Genomic DNA, 20,778 nt, shown 5'->3' with positions numbered 1-20,778 from the left:
GTGGTAAATAAATAATTAAATACCTGATCTATTTTTCGGAATAATTAATTACCAGATAGCTCAATAAATAAGAGTCAAGATTCGAGGTAGCTGGAGTTTGCAGGTTTTAATACAGCATAAAGGACAGGAACAGGACAACCTGCATGGGAATAGGATGGCAGGGCCCGGCAGCTGCCGGGGCAGGATCTGGGATGAGCGCGCTAACTTTTAATAACAGTGCACAAGCATATATACTTAAACAAAATACATGGTATTCAATACAGTAGGCGTAGCAGTGGGCGGGGTTCGTAGCAGTCGCGAAAGATAAGACTGAAGTGGGTGTAACAAGAGGCATGAACAGGGCGTATACATAGACATGTGATGCAAACGTAACAGAATATGTCATAAATGGGGGGGAGAGTCAGAGCGACATGTACCTAAACACTATCTAGTATCTGATGTTTAGAGAACATATTGATAGAATCCAAAAGTTATCAGGGTAAAGGCTAACAGACTCTAAGACTGGTGCATGCATTATTCTACATGTAGTGCGTGTTGAGGAATATTAAATGACCATTAATACAGTATTTCTCTTACATGGAGACGTAAAGGCTAGACCATGACGGAAACTATTGATGCGATTCAATAGCTTAGGAATGCAGGGAAGGAGAGCTGGACTGATAACTAGAATCATAACATACTTTTGGCAGACTGGCAGGTAGAGCCAGGCCGAGCCGGGCACTGTGAGGCATGAAGTAAGTGAAGGGTCAGGGATACAGGTGGGGGCTGTATTGCTCCTCAGCGAGGGTTCAGGAGACAGGAGCTGAATCTGAGTCCGGGCCCTTTTGAGGCCTAGAAACAGGGACTTTACAATGAATTAACGTGCACACTGAGAAACGTGGCAACATAACTTTACATAGGCCTAATACTCGTAGCTTTCACGAGAACTGGAAACTGGCATACTAGAGTTGGACACAACTGTGATTGCGTCTTTAATCGATCATAAGGGAATACATATGCATATTAATCATGCACATATAGCATAAGATGGGGAACACGTAGGGACACAGAACATGGCAAAATTTACTTTTCCACATTCCCTCCTTGTCACTACGTTTCCATCAGGAAACATCTATATTCATGATACCATCTATCATTTCATACAGTATCATTTGCTCGTCTCGAATTGTCTTGGAACGGGATCTAGGACGGGACTTGGGACTAGGAATACAAGATGTAGCACAAATGCCGCAAATCGCAGGGCCACATTGTATACAGAGGCAGCAACTGAATATGATCGCTACTGCAATACCTAGAAATGACAATACTTTCCATCCCCAGGCAGAAATTATACTCCAGAACCAACCGGACCATGTCCAGGTGCCTGGATTCTGGTGTAACTGATGGGCAATTTTATGAAGTCTGGTTATAGCTGAATAAACAGACGGCGCGTTATTAGGAATGAAAATGCAGCAACTAGATCCGATGACTCTACATGCTCCTCCTCTATCGGCCAGTATGACGTCAAGAACGAGACGATTTTGGAGCACGACAAATCTCATAGCAGATTGCTCTTCGGTTAAGTTACCTAGAGCAGAAGTAGTCTCATTCACTACTGCTTCGAGGGTTCTGGTTAATCTACGTATTAACTTACTATTCTGGATAGGTCCTATAAAGAAGAAGAATCCTTTATTGAAATCTGTATATTGTTCTAGAGCAGTTTCAGTTTGATCGACAATTGGGGACTCGATCTCCCTTCTATGTCTAATGTGTACTAGATGTGTGTTTCTATGATAATCAGATGGGGCTAGAAAAACTGGTGGCAGTAGGAAGGCAATGTAACAGGTTCCATCCCAATCGAGGGGCAGACGAACATATGCGGTCTGACCACAAACAAAATATGAATGACGTGAAGCTTTGAAAATAGATTTCCTACTGTCACTATACTTGACAATAGTAGTACAATCACTATGTCCTACATGTGCGGAACCATTATTTCTGACACATAATTCGCCTTTGACTGGTAGTACTGAAATAGCAGGTAAGTCTGGAGTAGTATCAGACTGAACATTCAGGACCATAAAATTCGAAGAATAATTACCCAAATTATAAACTTCATTTTCTAGATCTAACCCTGTTCTGTGGGGAAGACTTTGTTTTTCTGGAAAACATGTACTGTTCAGAAGGGACATATCTGTTGAGGATGACGTTAACATGGACCATGCTCCACACGAACCATTATGTGAAAACGGATAAGGAAACAGTGGCAGAACTCCCTTCGGTGTCTGGAAAGGGGGGAGTCGACCACACACCCAACAATTAGTGGCATTGCTGGTCTGGTGTGAATAGTGTAACATACGGATAAATGTATTGTTGCGCATAGCAAGACGATAGGATAGTTCGTGAGGAGGCAGATCACTAAACGTGTGCTCTACTGTAGCATTAGAAAACATATTTACATGAGAAATTGGAAAACATAAATGAAATGCATAACTTGTGCAGGTAACCATCAAACTCAGAAACAATATAAAACTTAGAAAAACGATACATCGGATTGAGTTTTGACTAACTCTCTCACTATGGGGGTCTATCTCATACATGTCAGATACCTGTCTAACCGTTTCACCCGAGGGGGACTTAGACAATTAAACTGGCTGACTTATTTTACTAGACCGGAGCTTACTTTTATACTCCTGCTGCGGAGTTTTCTCTAACCGGGAGGGCTTTGAGTCAAAGTCAATAGCGGGACAGTCCTTGAGAATAGGGCAATTTTTAGACTCGGAAGTGTCTGTAGAAGTATCATTGGACGTTTTAATTCTTAGTCCATGAAATTTCTTGACGTGAGACAGGTGCACCCAGCCTTTTCTGCCTTCCAACTTCACGGCCGTGCGGGTGGTCAGAAGGACTAACTTCGGCTCCTTCCAGCGAGGCTCCAGCGGACTTGAACGATCAAAGTTCCGGATTAAAACCAGAGTGCCGGGAAGGACCTCGTGTGGCTTGACTTCAGTATTGTCGGGAAATGCAGCGGCAACCTGTGAACGACAAGAGTGTAGGGCAGACATCAAGGAAGCTAGGTAATCTGTCAGCATATTACTGGAAACATCTGTAATACTTCGGGGTCTAGGTGTACCCCACATATTTGGGGGGCGGCCGAATACGACCTCATAAGGGGACAGACCTGATCTGGAGTGTGCGACCATGCGCATATAAAACAAAGCAACTGGCAGGGCAACTAACCAGTCTACACCTTTTTCTTGACAAACTTTGGCAATACGGGTTTTCAAGGTTTGATTATGTCTCTCTACGAGACCGGCTGCTTCTGGATGGCGTACACAATGAAACTTCCACTGGTACCCTAACAAAAGGGAAACGTGCTTCATGAGTTCAGATGAGAATGGCTGGCCGTTATCAGAATACACGACCCTAGGGAGTCCATAACGGGGGAAAAATTCACGAACCAACTGCTTGGCAGTGGTCGCGGCTGTGTAATCTGGGACTGGATATGCTTCTGTCCACCTGGACAAAGCGCATACAACTACAAGGACATACTTGAAACCTCGACATCGCTCCATCTGAATATAATCCATCTGGAGGACTTCAAAAGGGTGGTCAGGAGGCTGGAATCCACCTTGTTCCACCGGGACACTTTTTCCTGGATTGAACTGGCAACATATCATACAGGTACGGACTTTCTGCTTGGCTGCAGCTCGTAAATGCTTGTTGAACCAAATGTTCTGGATACTGTCTAACATGGCTTTTTCTCCTAGATGTGCAGGACTATGTGCGGTATTGATAATGACTTGAACCATTGAGTCGGGGAGAAACCATGTGGCTTTTCCCTTCGTCAACCATCCCTGATCTGTCTGGACCCCTCCTTGTTCGGACCATTTCTTGATTTCTTCAGGAGTAGCATGTGACTGGATATCTATGACATCTTGAGTAGGGTCCTTAACTGTCATACAAGTAGTCTGTTCTAGAGTGGATGTCGGTGTCTTGTTAACTGGTATGTCTGGTGTCTGAGCAGTAAGCTTGGCTGTTCGATCTGCCAGATCATTGCCTTGAGAAATAATGTCTGTAACTTTCGTGTGTGCTTTGCACTTCATGATAGCGATAGCTGTCGGTAAATGTATTGCATCTAACAGAGCTTGAATAAGGAAACCATGCTGAATCTTGGTTCCATGAGAAGTCATGAAACCTCTCTCTTGCCAGAGCACTCCAAAGTCGTGTACGACTCCGAATGCGTAGCGTGAATCTGTGTAAATATTAGCTTTCAGGTTCTTGGCGTGTATGCAGGCTTGGGTCAGAGCGACTAGCTCTGCTGCTTGAGCGGACAGGGTGTCAATACGATGTGTCTCTATAACGTTAGTGTCAGTAGTCACTGCATACGCGGCTACTAGTTCTCCTGTACTTGATCTCATACATGAACCATCCACATAAAGTGTCAGGTCGGGATTAGGTAAGGCAATGTCTGTCAGATCTTGTCTTGGCTTAGTCATAGTGTTAACTACTTCCACACAGTCATGTGTGGCTGGATTTGAAGTAACTGACGGTAACAGTGTAGCAGGATTCAGGATGTTGCAGCGTCTGATTTCTATGTGTGGCTGGAACAGTGTCAGTTCATAACCTGTTAAACGTGCAATTGTCAAGTGCTGAGTCTGTGTTCGGTTTAAAAGAACTTCCACGGAGTGTGGAACTTGTACTGTCAGGGAGTGTCCTAATACTATAGAATCACTTTGTCTGATAGCTAGTGCTGTGGCTGCAACTGACTTGAGGCACGCAGGCAGGGCCTGGGCTACTGGATCTAATGTGCTAGAAAAATAAGCACAGGGCTTGTATTGTCCGGCTTGATCTTGTGTAAGAACAGATAATGCAGTACCATCACGTTCTGTGACAAACAGTGTAAAAGGCTTACTGTAGTTCGGTGTAGCTAGAACAGGTGCTTGGCATAAAGCTTTCTTCAACTCATTAAAAACAAGTGTATGTTCAGATGTCCAAGGGAGGACAGTCGATACGGCTGCCTCCTGTGTCGTTAACTGTATCAGTGGCTTGGCTAGAAATGCATACTGAGGAATCCATTGTCTGCAATAAGAAGTGAGGCCGATAAAAGCACGTACCTCCTTCTGGGTCTTGGGCTGAGGAAGACTCGCTATTAACTGGATACGGTCAGGTGTCAACTGCCTACCCCTCTTGGACAGTAAGTGGCCTAAGTAGATCACTTGCTGGACACAGAATTGAAGCTTCGAAGGGGACACCTTGTGCCCCATCTCGGCTAGGAAATACAGAACTGTAAGTGATGCTCGCTCGCAGGCACGTTCAGAACGGGCTGTGATCAGTAGATCATCGACATACTGGAGCAGGGCAGTGTCAGTTGGCATGTGAATATTGTCTAGTTGTCTCTTAAGTGCTTGACTGTAAATACTAGGACTTTCTGTGAAACCTTGAGGAGCTCGTGTGAATTTATAGCTCCTTCCATTTAAACAAAAACCGAAAAGGTACTGGCTGTCTGGATGAATGGGGACACTGAAAAATGCATTCTTGAGGTCTATTACTGTGAAAAATATAGCTTCAGAATCAATAGCTGTCAACAGGGATGAGATATCTGGAACAACTGGGTACTGGGGAATGATACATTTATTGAGTTCTCGAAGATCAATCACTAATCGATATACTGGAGGTGCATTTGGATCAGTACGTTTCATGACTGGAATGATAGGAGAATTACATACATTGGAGTCAGTTTCTACAACTACTCCTTGAACAATGAGCTCGTCAATAATTTTGGATAAGGCTGCTACAGCCTCAGGTGGCAATCTGTACTGTCTAATTCGTGGCAGGACTACACCTTGCTTGAGAGTCACACGATGGGGTGTGATTTGCATAAAACCAACATCAGTTGGACCTTGTGCCCATAGATGCTGCGGAACATTAGACAATCTCGGATCAAAATCTCGTAAAACATAGTGACCCTTGAAGTCACGCAAAAACAAACGTATTCCCTCTGGGGAACAGCAAATGACTGCACCTAATTCTTTCAATGTCTTAATACCTAACAAATTTTCTGGACATGACTTCGTAAGCAACAGATCAGTAGTTCGGGACAATGGACCAACTTCTAGAGTAACTGGTTTGGATATCTCGTTAACTATTGGCTTTCCTGAAAATCCAAGGGAAACATTTCTAGAGCCTGAGAGCGGAGGCCCTGGAACCTCGTCATGACTGATAGTAGTCCTACTTGCCCCTGTATCAATCAAAAACTTTCTGTCTTTCCCTAATACTTGACTATGAACATAGGGACCCTCTTGATCTACAGGAATCTCGATGAGAGGCAAGCCTACCTCCCTCTCTAGGCTGTTTCATGAATACGCTTGATACTCTGGATACTCTGTCTGGGCATACTGGTACATCTGCTGTGTAACATGCTGTGTTGCAGCTATAGGCTGCGGTGCTGGAACTGTCTGTTGTACATTCTGTGGCTGAGAAGTCTGTGAAACTTGCTCTTGTCTAGGCGGACGTGGTCTTTCTTTAGTTTTACCGGTGGCTATATTGTGTTTCAGAACTGCACACTCGTTTATAAAATGACCTGGCTGTTTATAATAATTGCATGTCCCTTTAACGGGAGCTGCAGGATGACTGGCTTGATTCGGACCCCTCTTCTGACTGTCTTGAGGAACAGTTTGTGCAACTAGTACTTTCATTTTCGTGTCTTTCATACGTTTTCTCTCGTGATCTTGCTCTTCTCTGATTCTATTCTGGTGGTACTGGAGCATCTGTAACATCTGGGACGGAGTACTAGCTTGCCATGTACTTTCGACTTTCAAAACTCGATTCTTAACTTGTGGACTTGAATTCTCGACTAATTTAGTAACAAAAAGATGAGGGTATGACTCGCTACTCGTCTTTAAACCACTGTTTATGATAAAACATTTCTCAAATCTGGAATAAAAATCACTAGTGTCTTCGTCTTGTTTCTGTTTACATGCTGAGATTGCATCCCAGTCTTCCTTTTTAGTGGCCAATAACCTATGCAAAACTTGTATCAATAATTCTGGTAATTCTTTACATTTGTCTCCAAGACCGGTACCTGGTACTCGTACCTTATCTTCAGCTTCTAGAGCTGTCCAATCAATCTTTTTCTCTCCCACCTCCCAATCTTTTTCCTTGAGTTTTTCATATATGCCCGCAGGCAACAGGACTTTTAGCATTTTAATAATATCTGGATACGTGTATTCTCCCATACGGAGCATGTCTTTTAATTCTCGGTGGAACCCTGCTGGATCTTTGTCGTGACAGGGAATTAACTTCTTCATTTCTAAGAGTTCCATCTTGGTAACTGGGGTGTAAACAAATACTCGTTGCATTTCACCACCCGCTGTCCTAACTGGGTGTACTTCTCGTAACGGATGCTGTCTGTCTATGTAGAACGGTTTACTTTCCGGGGGTGAGACATGAACAAAATGCGGGTTCAGAAACGTTCTATATTTATGGCGCTGTTCTAGAATGACACTAATTAAATCGGTACCTAAACCTTTCCATCTATACTGGAGTAACTCGTTCAGGATATCATGTAACGGGCCTGGATCAGAATGTTGACCCTCATACAGTGTAATGAGGTGCTGGATCATATACATACCCACCAGTCGCTGCTCGGCTGGGGGCAGTTTCAGAAACATTTGTGCCACTATTTCGTCTGGAAAAGTGGTAGAATCAGTAATCCATCGGACTGCTGATCGGGCTAGTTCTTGTTCATGCATGGTACTAAGTTCACTATAACCGATACGTGATTTCAGAATATGATTGGTAGCTTGAAATACTTGTTCTAGAGAGCCTTGTTCTGGTGCTGGAAGATGAAAGACTTTCTTGTGTTCCAGGCGTAAATGTCGGTCTGGAAATCTAGATTTACCTACATACGCTATTCTGGCGGGATTCTCGTCGTCTACCTCTTCAGTAGGAGAGTCATTTTCTTTCTAGCTTACTTGTGCTTCTCTGCGTTGTTCGTGTAACCTTATTATTTCTTTACGTATTTTCTTGTACATACTCTCTATACTATTGAGTGTCTTGTGCTTACCCTCTGCTATATTATCACTCCACTTTGTCAGAATTTTCATTTCATTCGGATCTTTAATCGGGGAATCTTGTTCCCTAATTAAACAATTGATCAGAAACTTTAATAGCATAAACTGGATCTCAGATTTCCTGTGAGACATGACTTCACCGATACTTTCTGGATCGTCTCCGGTACGAATGAAACGATACATTCTGTCTAGATCTTCTTTCATATTCGGTAGGGTGACCAAATACTCGGTCACCTGCCTTATACGTACGGAATATATAACCATACTATCCTCGCCTGGGACTGGATCATAACAGCATTCAGTAAGAGCTCGCCTGATTTCTGCAATGGACTGATATTTGGGCGTACGCTGTAATGCACGTTCATGTAACTCGACTACCCCTAGACGTCTATTTGGCGGCGGTGTACCAGGAGGACCTCCTCCCGCGGCCCCTAAACTGGAATCGTCGACTGATACTCTTCGTGCTGGCAAAGTGACTGATGTGGCGGGAATTTGTACTACGGGCTGGACCGGGGGTACCGTAACAGGTGCTGTAACAGGTGCCCCGGTGGCTGGAGGACCATGAATTACATTATTTACAGGAGCTGGTGGAACAGGATTTGCATATTCTGGGACTGTGTCGTCCAAATGGGACGAGAGAAAAATATCAGCTGCGGTCGGTTTGTGACGTAGCTTGGTCGGAACTAAGGGTGGCGGAAAATTACTGGATGCCTCCGGGGTTGCTTTTGGCAAGCCCTCGGCAAGAAGAGGATACATACCCTTAATGAGGGCATTCCTCTGTCTGTCTGACTGTTCGGTTTTAACTCGTTCACCTATTTCGATTAATTCCCTTTCTTGGGCTCTTTCTGAGGATTCTCTACTTAATTCTGACTTTCTGATTTCTTTTTCGGTTCTTTTATGAGATTCTTTGCGCCATAACTCGATGGCATCTTTCTGTGACTGTCTGGCTTTCTTTTTCCATAATGCTTCTTCTACTCGCATGATGCACTCGGCATCCCATGTACCCGATACGGGCCATCTATACTTTTCTTCTAACTGTTTGGTGTACTCCACCCATAAATCTAGATACAATATGGCACTTATGCCATGCTTTTGATACATAAAATGACCTGGACTGTCCCTAGGCGGGACAGGAACTGCTTCTTCTAACAGACCTTTTCTAGTTCTTAACTGACGTAATTTTGAGAACAGAGGCATGACGTAAACTGGGATCTGGACACAGTACAATACACAATGAACACAATAATGACTTGAGACTAATCACTCATACCACGACATTGAAATACATGAATGACATTTAAAAATAACAGTTCGGACAAAATACTACCTGGAGTACTGAAAACAGAATACATGAATTTCTCGAGACTAGAACTTACTAGAATTACTAGATGCACTGCTGAAACAGTACGAAACATACCGGTCTCATAAAGAGACACGTCAGGACCCGCATCCACCTAGGTGGACACTTCGTGTTGGATTTGCGTACCCAAACCCACGGACCAGAGACAATGCAATTGACCCTGTCTAGATACTACCCCAGCAACGGTACTCACCGGGCAGCAAGAACGGAAGGCCTCGGACTGGACTGGACTGCTACGACGACGGACGGACGAACCTCGGACTTCAGTTACGGGTGGGCCTCCGGATACCTCGGACCTTGGACTCTCGGCTTGGGCTCTGGTCGGGACTCGCCGCGTTCCTCCACCGCCTCGTCTGGATGCTGGACCGCAACCTCCGTCTCCTCCGTGGGCCTGAGGGATACTTGAAGCAGAAATATCTGCACGTGCACGGTATGGTTCCGTCACGGCTGCAGAGGGTCAGGGGGCTTGCGTGGCTTCACCGGCGCGTGGGGAAAGGGCAAGTCCCTATTCGGGCGCCATTATGTGGTAAATAAATAATTAAATACCTGATCTATTTTTCGGAATAATTAATTAACAGATAGCTCAATAAATAAGAGTCAAGATTCGAGGTAGCTGGAGTTTGCAGGTTTTAATACAGCATAAAGGACAGGAACAGGACAACCTGCATGGGAATAGGATGGCAGGGCCCGGCAGCTGCCGGGGCAGGATCTGGGATGAGCGCGCTAACTTTTAATAACAGTGCACAAGCATATATACTTAAACAAAATACATGGTATTCAATACAGTAGGCGTAGCAGTGGGCGGGGTTCGTAGCAGTCGCGAAAGATAAGACTGAAGTGGGTGTAACAAGAGGCATGAACAGGGCGTATACATAGACATGTGATGCAAACGTAACAGAATATGTCATAAATGGGGCGGAAACATGGAGGGGGCTACCTAAGGAGCCGGGACCTTTAACCTAGTGGTGCGCGCAAGCTGGCAATGACGTGTTACTAGGAGGAACTGGGGGCTATGACTTCTGCGCTAGAAGAAGAGACTGAAGTCTGGAGAGTCAGAGCGACATGTACCTAAACACTATCTAGTATCTGATGTTTAGAGAACATATTGATAGAATCCAAAAGTTATCAGGGTAAAGGCTAACAGACTCTAAGACTGGTGCATGCATTATTCTACATGTAGTGCGTGTTGAGGAATATTAAATGACCATTAATACAGTATTTCTCTTACATGGAGACGTAAAGGCTAGACCATGACGGAAACTATTGATGCGATTCAATAGCTTAGGAATGCAGGGAAGGAGAGCTGGACTGATAACTAGAATCATAACATACTTTTGGCAGACTGGCAGGTAGAGCCAGGCCGAGCCGGGCACTGTGAGGCATGAAGTAAGTGAAGGGTCAGGGATACAGGTGGGGGCTGTATTGCTCCTCAGCGAGGGTTCAGGAGACAGGAGCTGAATCTGAGTCCGGGCCCTTTTGAGGCCTAGAAACGGGGACTTTACAATGAATTAACGTGCACACTGAGAAACGTGGCAACATAACTTTACATAGGCCTAATACTCGTAGCTTTCACGAGAACTGGAAACTGGCATACTAGAGTTGGACACAACTGTGATTGCGTCTTTAATCGATCATAAGGGAATACATATGCATATTAATCATGCACATATAGCATAAGATGGGGAACACGTAGGGACACAGAACATGGCAAAATTTACTTTTCCACAGTTCTATAGATAAATGTCGCCAGCGCTTAAAAGTACTGCAGTACGTGGTATGCACTGTCTGCTGCACTTACTCAAATATCTCGATAAACATTTAAAATCCAATGCGAGAGAGGGAGATAATTAAGCACTGTTGAGGCCAGGTACTTCGGAAGGGTTAACTCCCGTTAGGTTGATATTTCTATGTGGCTGTGTGGTCTGAATTCTGCAGTTTTACATCAAAATGCATTCAGAAAAGACTGAAGCACAAAGAAGATAAACAAAATCTGTTTTGTTGCCAAGCAGCGTGCAGCTTTGAACTGTTAGAGTAACAACTTGTTAACATCAATATATGAATTTTTTAATTAAAGTGGTGCTTTTCTTTTAGAAGTTGTGTCAAGACAGCTCCGAAGTCCTTGATTTTATATTAAAAACAGACCTTTGGCAACATCATTTCCAGCTGATAAGCAGTATTTCTCACCATGTGTCCCCATACCTGACGTGTTACGCAGTTTGGTGCTTACTGCAAATGATTGTCACCGCTTGTGACAATTCTACACTTAGTTGCATTTTAACCCCTGGACAAGCTTAAGTCTTGAACATAGCCACAGGGTTGTGGTCTTCTATTCACAGTGAAATAGGTACTTGCCACTGGCAAGATGAATATATGAACGATAGAAACTCAAAGGCACTGAAACCTGTGATATCTGCTCTGTACAATATGAAACATAATCTGGTGGGAGGATTTCGTTAAAGCTCTCACCACCCTGCTCAAGGGGCAAATTCGAAGTATCACATGACTATGTAACCACACACAAACACATGCCCCACACACCCATCCCGTGGTGGTAAAACAAGATCACGAAACAAACCAAGTCAGCCGAGGATTCCTTGTAAATATATAATAAACTCACCCCCATGTGTGTCAGCCGGACCTGCTCAAGATTTCCCCACCTTTATCTGAGTCACCGCCGTCAAATCAAAGAAAGCTGTACGCAGCTATTCACACATGTGTCTGCTATAAAATGTCTCTACTTTGGTCATCTGCACAGAACTCTCACGTCTAAAGCCATCCTGTCCCCACTATACCTAATGCATTTTAAATGGGAGTGCGGGCGTGAAAAAAGGCATGAACAGGAGCGGATGGGGGTGGTGGTGGTCCTAGAAGTTATGGACTACAGTAGGGAATGGGGAGAGGCAGGGGAACAAAACAGTTTTTCAAGTAAAGGGGCCGATAGCCTCGGAAGGCGAAAAATGATGACATGAGCGTCAGGAGGCGGGATTAACAAGCCAAGCACCAATCACAATGCAGAAATTATGATTGAAGCCAATCAAAAATATGGCCGGAAAGTGGGCGGAGCTTCCCCTCGCTATAGTCTATACAGCATGCCTCGGAAAGCGTGCAGCTTGTTGGGCTGCAACGCTATGCGAGACCTACAAATGAATAAATAAATATCCAATCATCTCTTATTCACTACTCTATTAGAGATTAGCATTAATTAGTAACTGAAAACATAATAAAGAACCATATGCAATAGGTGACAATTAAATGCAGAACTTTTTAATCTTGCTAGTGTCCCACAAGAGTCTCGTGATCCTCTTGTGAGAGTAATGACACCTCAAACAAACATTGCTGTTGACATGTCTCGATATCAGAGTTGAAATAACTGAGCAAATAAACAATATATATTGAAATATTTATCTGTTTAAGTCTCACACACATTTTACAAAGATTTAGCAAACTGTGAACCATATCCTGTTTTTTTACAATGGAAAAATAATTATTTTACTAAAATAATGTCTGAATATAACAAATATTATACAGTCATTCTGTCATACATACACACAAAAATAACTAAATTACTTTAAAAAAAACTACAAATTCACTAAAGTAAAGTATAACATAAAGTTATACTTAGGTGTAATAAAAAGATCTGTTTTAATTTTTTTTTTTAACTTAGCCATTCACTGAAAAAAACCAAGGTAAAGTAACGTTATAGTTTAGTACATTTCCCAGTGACAACATTAACATTTTGACAAAAAAGCACACAGAAATTCAGCAGTTATAGTTAGCAGCACTAACTATAACTTGCACTCCCGCCATGCACTGCTTATGACTTCACATATAAAATCACTCATGACATGTTCTATGACATTGTTCGTCAATCTTCGGTTCAAGAAGAAGAAGCTATGTTTGGGGTCAGTATATGCGCCAACGAGACCCTCCAGCTTAACTGCCTTCTGATGGAAATTGCTGCCACCCACTGGCTCATTTGGGGAGATTAAAACTTGGCCCGCAATAGGGCCTTAAATCACACCAGCCCACTGGATGTGGGCAACAACACAGACCAGCCTATACTACGTGATGTAGTTGCAAACCATGGCCTCATGGACATCTGGTGTCTCTACCACCCCACAGAGCGGGAGTTTACTTTTCTCTCACTGGTGCATGGCACCCAGTACCATCTAGATTATTTTTTCATCCCCCAACTGGTGGTTGACCTCACACGGGAAATACAGCTTCTTGAGGGTGCACTGTTTGTTTATTCCCAGATTCCCCTCTCCTTGGATATTGGGTTGTCTTCCACGGGTCGCAAACCATGGCCCCTCAATATCTCATGCTACTGCTCCCCCTTGGGCAAATCCCATCTTTGGGCACACTTCTCCTTCTATATGGAGCTTTCAAAGGGTTCTGTCACCTCTTTGTTCATCCTGTGGGCAGCCACAGCGGTGACCATTTGGGGTCAGCTAATGAGAGATTCTGTCCTCACCAACAAACAGTGAGTGGAGCATCATAGAACCCATGAGGATGACATTGCGTCCTTCGCCTACCTCTATACAGCAGGTCCCCTGCACTCATCTCCAGTGTCACCGGTGGCACAATCGGTGCTATAGGCGCACGCGTAGCATTGAATTCCGAGGCCCTGGCACACTCAGGGCACTTTACTAGGGGCTGACAAGAAAACCATACAGCCAATCATGGAAACCCTAATCAATACCACAATTTACACAGAGAGCATATGCACTTTAGCACCGATTAGCAGTGGTAAAGTGCCCAGAGTCCTAAAACCAACAAAACAGATCAGGAAAAGATTAGAGGAAGAAGCAAAATGTTTGGGGATAACCCTGCAAAAAGGGCCATTTCCAACAGAAAACATTTAAAGGAGTGGGGCCCACAGGGTCCTCCTCCTTGGGCACCACCTCCCCAGGCTTACATTGTCTTTTGGGGGAGCCGTACAGACTCTTTTGGCTCAGGACAGCCACCTCCCCGGATCAAATTCTGAATTAACTGGGGGGGGGGGGGGCTTGTGGCAACCCAGGAACAACCATCTTCCCAGGGCTATATTTTTTGTAATAGGGGCCTTACGGATCCTCCTGGGGTCCAGTACCGTCACCTCCTTGAGGCCAAAATGCTATTTTTAAAATGTTCTCACAACTGGGACTGTCACCTCCCTGGGGCAGGTCCTACTAAATCAAAGGGGAGGGGCTGTGTGGCCCCCTTCTGGAACCAATGATGGTCCTGAGGATTGTCAGCTCCCCAGTGCCGGATCCTGCTATGTCCCAGGGTTCCCACACCTGGGACACAGCTGTTTGTTGTGACTTGACAGCAGCTATGACAGCCCCCGCTAAGTCAGAGCAAACAATCGGCTTTGAGCAAGTGAGAGCTGTGAAAATGCTCTCACCTGCTGAAAGTAGAGCTCTCGTCTGTTTTCCTGCCCAAGCGTGCAGACAAAGGATTGCTCTGACAGACAAAGACCGGCATTTCAGCAGTCCCCTGTCTGTACGATTAATGACAGCTCCCACAGGAGGCATGGAGATGGCAGGGACCACGGGAGGGCCTTTAGACTCCCCCTCGGACCCATTGCACACTAGGTGCCCTGGGGGCGCCCAGGAGAGATGGTTAGGTCCTGGGGATGGGATCCCTGGGACCATAAATGGCCTGGGGAAGTGGCAGTGCACCCTCCCTCCCCTATTATTAAAAACAAAAGGCTGGGCCCCAGGGATGGGGTTCCCAGGGCAGAAATTAGCCCAGGTCGGGGGCTGCATTGCCTCTCTCCCCTATTAAAAATACATTTTTTAAAAGGCCATGGGGTCTGCAAGGCCAAAATCAGCCTGGGGATGGGGGCCATGTGGCCCCCTTCCCATTTGATAATGGCTAGGCCCTGCGGGGATGGGGTCCCAGATGGCAAAATTGACCCAGGGAGGGGGCCACGAGGTCCCCTTCCTGTATTAAATAAAATAATTAAAAGGCTGGGCCCCGGGATCCCCTGGGTTCAAACCAGTTTGGGGAGGAGAGCCACATGACCCCCTCCTTCATTTGTATATGGCCTGGTTCCAGGGGGTGGGGTCCCCAGGGCTGGAGTCGGCTCAGGTAGGGGGGCTGTGCAGCCCCCATTTGGCCACACGCATACACTCACAGACCCTCTCAAAGACTTACGCAGTCACTCACAGAACTATTCAGAGATATAACCCACACACAAACCCACTCAAACACTCATGCCCACACTCACAGACCCACTCAGACACTCATGCACCCAGTCACAGACCCACTCAGACACTCGTGCACCCAGTCACAGACCCACTCAGACAGTTATACTACCAATTAGAGACATATTCAGACACTGACAAACCCACTGATACACTCATGCACCCTCTTACAGACCCATACAGACTAATGCATCCACTCATCGATCCACTGAAGCGCTCACGCACCCACTCACAGACCCTCTCAGAGAGTCCTTCACCCACTCACAGACCCTCTGTCACACCCTGTTACACACTTATGCAGCCACTCCCAGGCCCATACAGACACTAATAAATTCACTCATATACCTATTAAGACACTCACACACTCATTCACACACCCACTGAGACACTCAGTCACACACTCACTCTCAAAGTTTACAGGTTACAGTTAGGAAATTAAAAAAAACTTTGAAAGTCACTTAAAAAAACAAAAGGTTACAGGGACATTATAGTTAGGAAATGGAATTTAAAAAAAACCTTAGAAATTCCCTGAAAAAAACCAAAAGTTATAGGGACTTTATAGTTAGGCTCAGCTTTCGCTTGTACAAACCCAGAGAAATGCAGCAGTTGTAGCTACCTGAGCTAACTATACCTCAGGGCCCACAACACACTGTTTGTAAACTCACATATTACATAACTCATGACATGGTCAGTGACATTACTGATGACCTCACTGATGATGATGATGACATCATCCACTGCACCACTCACACACCCACTCACACCTCTATACAACCTCACATACACCCACTCCTATGCCCACACTACCACTCACAAACCCATTCAAAGGCCCATACAAGTACTCACACACCCACTTACTGATTCATAGAGCTTCCTGTCAGGGAGCGTATTAAATTTAAAGTCCTCTGCTACGCACATCGCATAGCCCAGAACAAAGGTCCGGATTACCTTAAGAACCTCCTGGCCTTACATCGCCCCACTCGCAATTTAAGATCTTCTGGCGCGGTGCTGTTTAAAACACCTCGTATTCTTAGGGCCAGAATGGGCGGACGCTCATTTAGGCATTAGCCCCCAAATATTGGAATGCTCTACCTCTGAACATGAGGATGGAGCCATCTGAAATAGGATTTCGGAGGAAATTAAAAACACTCTTTTTCTCCATTTCATAATCCCGATACCCTCGATCCTCTGTAGAATTTATCAGTGATTAGCGCGGGGACACACTGTTCTATGTGTAGCCAGGCGCTCTATAAATGATTTATTATTATTATCATTAGAGCTACTCATCCACTTATAAAGCCCCCACACAAGCACTAACGCACCATACAGCCACTCATGTACTCACTCACTCACCAATGCAGTCACTCACACATCCAGTCAAACAGACATACAGACACTTGAATGCTTGAGTATGTACATTTGATTACGCACATATGTGAGGTTTGCCTGCATGTAAGCACATGTATTTTTAAGTTTGTACACATTTGAGAACATGTGCGTGCATCTTTACGTGTGTTTGCCTATGTGTGCCTAAACAGGTCATAAAACTGTCTTGGAAGAAGTGACAGCGATTGGAGAAGGCCCCCTTGGAAGAGGTGAACACAGATGCAGGTAAGCATTCCTCTTGCACTGCAGTCTGTGGGGTTAAAGGGCGTCACAAGTTGAGCAGCAAGAGGCTCCTGCACATGCCATTTGCTGCATTACTTTTAAAAATAAGAGCATGGCTGCAAGGCTCCTAACTAAGAATGTGGAACTTTTTTAATTTGTGATCATTTGTTACTGGGGACCCGTTTTGTGGCAGTGCAGAAGATTTAAGAGCAACCAATACAGAGTTCCTTGTATATCCTGTAGTTTTCAGGCAACAATAAAAGTGACACGATAACTCTGGTGATTAATGTACCTGCTGGAGAGAGATAGGAGTTTTGTCTAGCGGCAGTTTTGACTCGTCCAAGGTAGCACAGAGGGTTTATATGCCTGCTGCAAAGGACATGTGCCATGCAGATCACAGAACAGTATTATCTGTGCATAGCTTAGTGGGTTACTGTTTTTGTCAAGGAGAACTGTTTGTTACTGTGCAGTTAATAAGTTACAATCTTCATCTAGCACAGTGAGCTATGAAGTGTCATAAAAAAGCTACATTCAAACTACATGGTACAGCTTAGAAAGTTATGTTTTATTCAGAGTCTTTCATTAGCCTGATGTTGCTAAAACGAGTTTTTTTGGGGAAAATGTGTATTCTTATTAGTAAAGCCAACCCTGGTTGTGTTATGTTCTGAATGTTGAGTTTGTGCTGCTCCAGATCAAGCACTCTTAAAAATGCCTACCATTATGGATGACAGGAATCCTCTTGGGGCAAGATGGCCGCGGACGGATTGTGCTGAGAGGTCGCACTCAGACCTCTCTCCCATCACCACAAGATGAACACTTTCTGATCGGTGATATGTCCCCCCAAGGCTTTTGAATGCTGGTAGCAAACACGATCTACACATTTCTGCGGTGCAGTCTTAAGAAACAACTATCAGCGGAGCTGCTCTGGCTGAAAAGAAGGCTTTCTGCGATTATGAGCTCCCTCGGCTCTAAAAAAATGAAGCAACAGCCGGCTAAAATGCCCCCACAGTCTGCGAAAAGTGATAAAACCAAAGAAAAGGAGAAGGCTAAAGAGCAAGCGGACACAGGGGGTAAAAACGTCTCTCCGGAACTGACTACGCTCCCAGCGAAGAATCCAGGAGCAATAAGGAAAACGGTGGGCCCGCAGCAGGGGAAAAAGAAGACAGAGGTACGTGGAAAGCTCAGCGCGGTCTCCGGCGCCGATACACGCAGCCCTGCCGAAACACAATCAGCGCTGCCGGGGAAATCTGCGGAAAGGACAGAATGGAGCAAACTAAGGGAAACCTCCTTTAGGCAGCCTACCTTATCTGAGGTTTTAACCACTGTGCGATCAGCAGGGCAAAACAACGGAGCTCCAAAACAACTCAGTCTTGAAGGATGCAGCGATACTGTAGGCGCCCTCGAGGACGCTGTGGATGTTCTGGACGCTGTGGACGCGCAGAACGCTTCCCCAATCATTGCTAGGCAACTCCCTAGCCAAAGCAATGCTACTCATGGAGACGCGATTTGTGGGACTGAGGAGACTGAAAGACAGCAACATCAGAGGGACGTAGAAGCATCTTTGGAAGACGAGATGCCGGAGACGATAGGGAGCGCGTCCAAAGGAGAGACTGGCAGTGCTGACATGATGAGCGCGATCATGTCACTAGAGGAAGAGCTGCGCGTCTCAAAGAATACTAAGGCCACATGGGGGAGCTCAGTTAGTCTCCTCAATAAAGAACTGTATTCTGCTGGGAGCTCTGGAACTCAGGGATCTTAAAAAAAAAAAGGTGATATGGGCTCAGTGGAGGGGGACCACTTTTATTCTTTAAATGAGGATTCTGATTCAGCTCAGCCTAGGGAGGAGACCTCAGAAGAAGAGGACGAGGCAGACGAAGATCTATTGTCTGGTTCTAGTTCCTCAGGGACTGACATGGGCAACGATACAACCCAAAAAAAACGACAATTAAATCAGAGTAGACGGTTGGCAGTTTCTCCAGGGGGTACAGAGAAACGGCTTCTGTGGGATTATTCAGCAACCTCCCAAACCTATCATGAAGAGGAGCTAGCTGGTCTGCAAAAGCACAGCGCCCCGTTCGATCTCCTGTTTAACATGTTAAAACAAATGCAAGCCGAGGCTAGGTCAGTGAGCCGGAAAGCAAGGCAGGATTCTAAAAAGATTCAAATGACGCTGAAGAAGACGAATAAACTTTATGAGGAGCTTGTCGGTAGAGTAACGGAGGTGGAAGAGCGAACAGGCAAGCTTGAAGATGATCTTGGAAACTGGCAAATGTTCAAAACAACACAGGAAAGGATGTCAGAGGACCTCCAGTGGATAATGGAGGATTTTGAAAATAGACAAAGACGTAACAACATTAGACTCTTGGGTGTGGCAGAGGGGCTGGAAGGGCAGGATACCAGGCGCTATGTGATTAGTTTACTTGAAAGTGCTTTTCCGGAGTCCCAGTGGCAATGGGACAGGGAGATTCAGAGGGCCCATAGGTTTCCTTTCACTCAGAAGAAAACGCACGGCGCAGAAGGAGGAGGCCAGCCGCCCTTCGCAAGAGATATCTTAGTTTATGTAGGGAACTTCCTGTTACGGCATGAAATTATTGAAAAGGCGAGACCTGATAATAAGAGAACATTTGAGGGTACCACATTCTTTGCCAGGCCGGATTTTTGTCACGTGACAGTTGAAAGAAGATGGAGGCTGAGGCAGATGATTTCACAATTTCAGGCTCTGGGCTCAGAGGCATATTTGCTCTTTCCTGCCAAGTTGAACGTTGTCACGAATGGGAGAGCCAGAATGTTTTTATCAGAAATTAAAGCTCAGCAGTACATGGATGAGCTGAAAAAATAAGACGTATATGGAATAAAAAGTATAGAACTGAATGATGGCCGGGTAGTAAAGTAGAAACATTAAGTTTAATAGGAGTTTAATAGGAGCGTAGGGACACGAAGGGTGCTTTGTCTTGGAGGGGGCTACACAGTAGGAGAGTGGTGTTGGGGGAGGGGTGCGACTGACACAATCCAAAAACGGCCACGTATAGGTCATATTTGACCTATTTGCCTGTAGCGGGGGGGAGAGGGGGGTAGTAGGGGAGGGAAGGCAAGGGTGGGGACTGGTTTTTTTTAAAAATGGCTAGAATTACTGTTTTTCTTGGTGAAATAACACACATTTTGTTTGGTTGTCAGGTACAACACAGGCAGTACAGGCAGCACATAAAAACTGTAAGATGTCGTTTTCACAGATTTGCTTCATTTTTTTTTTCTGTAACAGGACAGTTTATGAGCAGAGACTCGCTTAATTTTTTTAATGTCCTGTAAGATTGCTTCAATTAATGTATGTGGCCTCAACGACTCTAATAAGAGATTGAAGGTAGCAGGTTTACTGAGAGCTCTTCATCTAGACTTGGTATGTCTACAAGAGACCCATATAGAAGCAACACAAGTATACTTATTGAGACAATTGGGGTTCGCAGTATTAGCAGCTACGAAACAAGAAACCAGGACCAGAGGCGTGGCAATTTTGGAACGGCATAGGGATGTGGTGGTTCATCGGAAAAAGGAGGATCAATGGGGTAGGTGG

This window comes from Lissotriton helveticus, chromosome 7 (genome assembly GCF_964261635.1).
Source record: "Lissotriton helveticus chromosome 7, aLisHel1.1, whole genome shotgun sequence".
Taxonomy (NCBI): domain Eukaryota; kingdom Metazoa; phylum Chordata; class Amphibia; order Caudata; family Salamandridae; genus Lissotriton; species Lissotriton helveticus.
Note: the sequence above shows the minus strand (reverse complement) of the source record.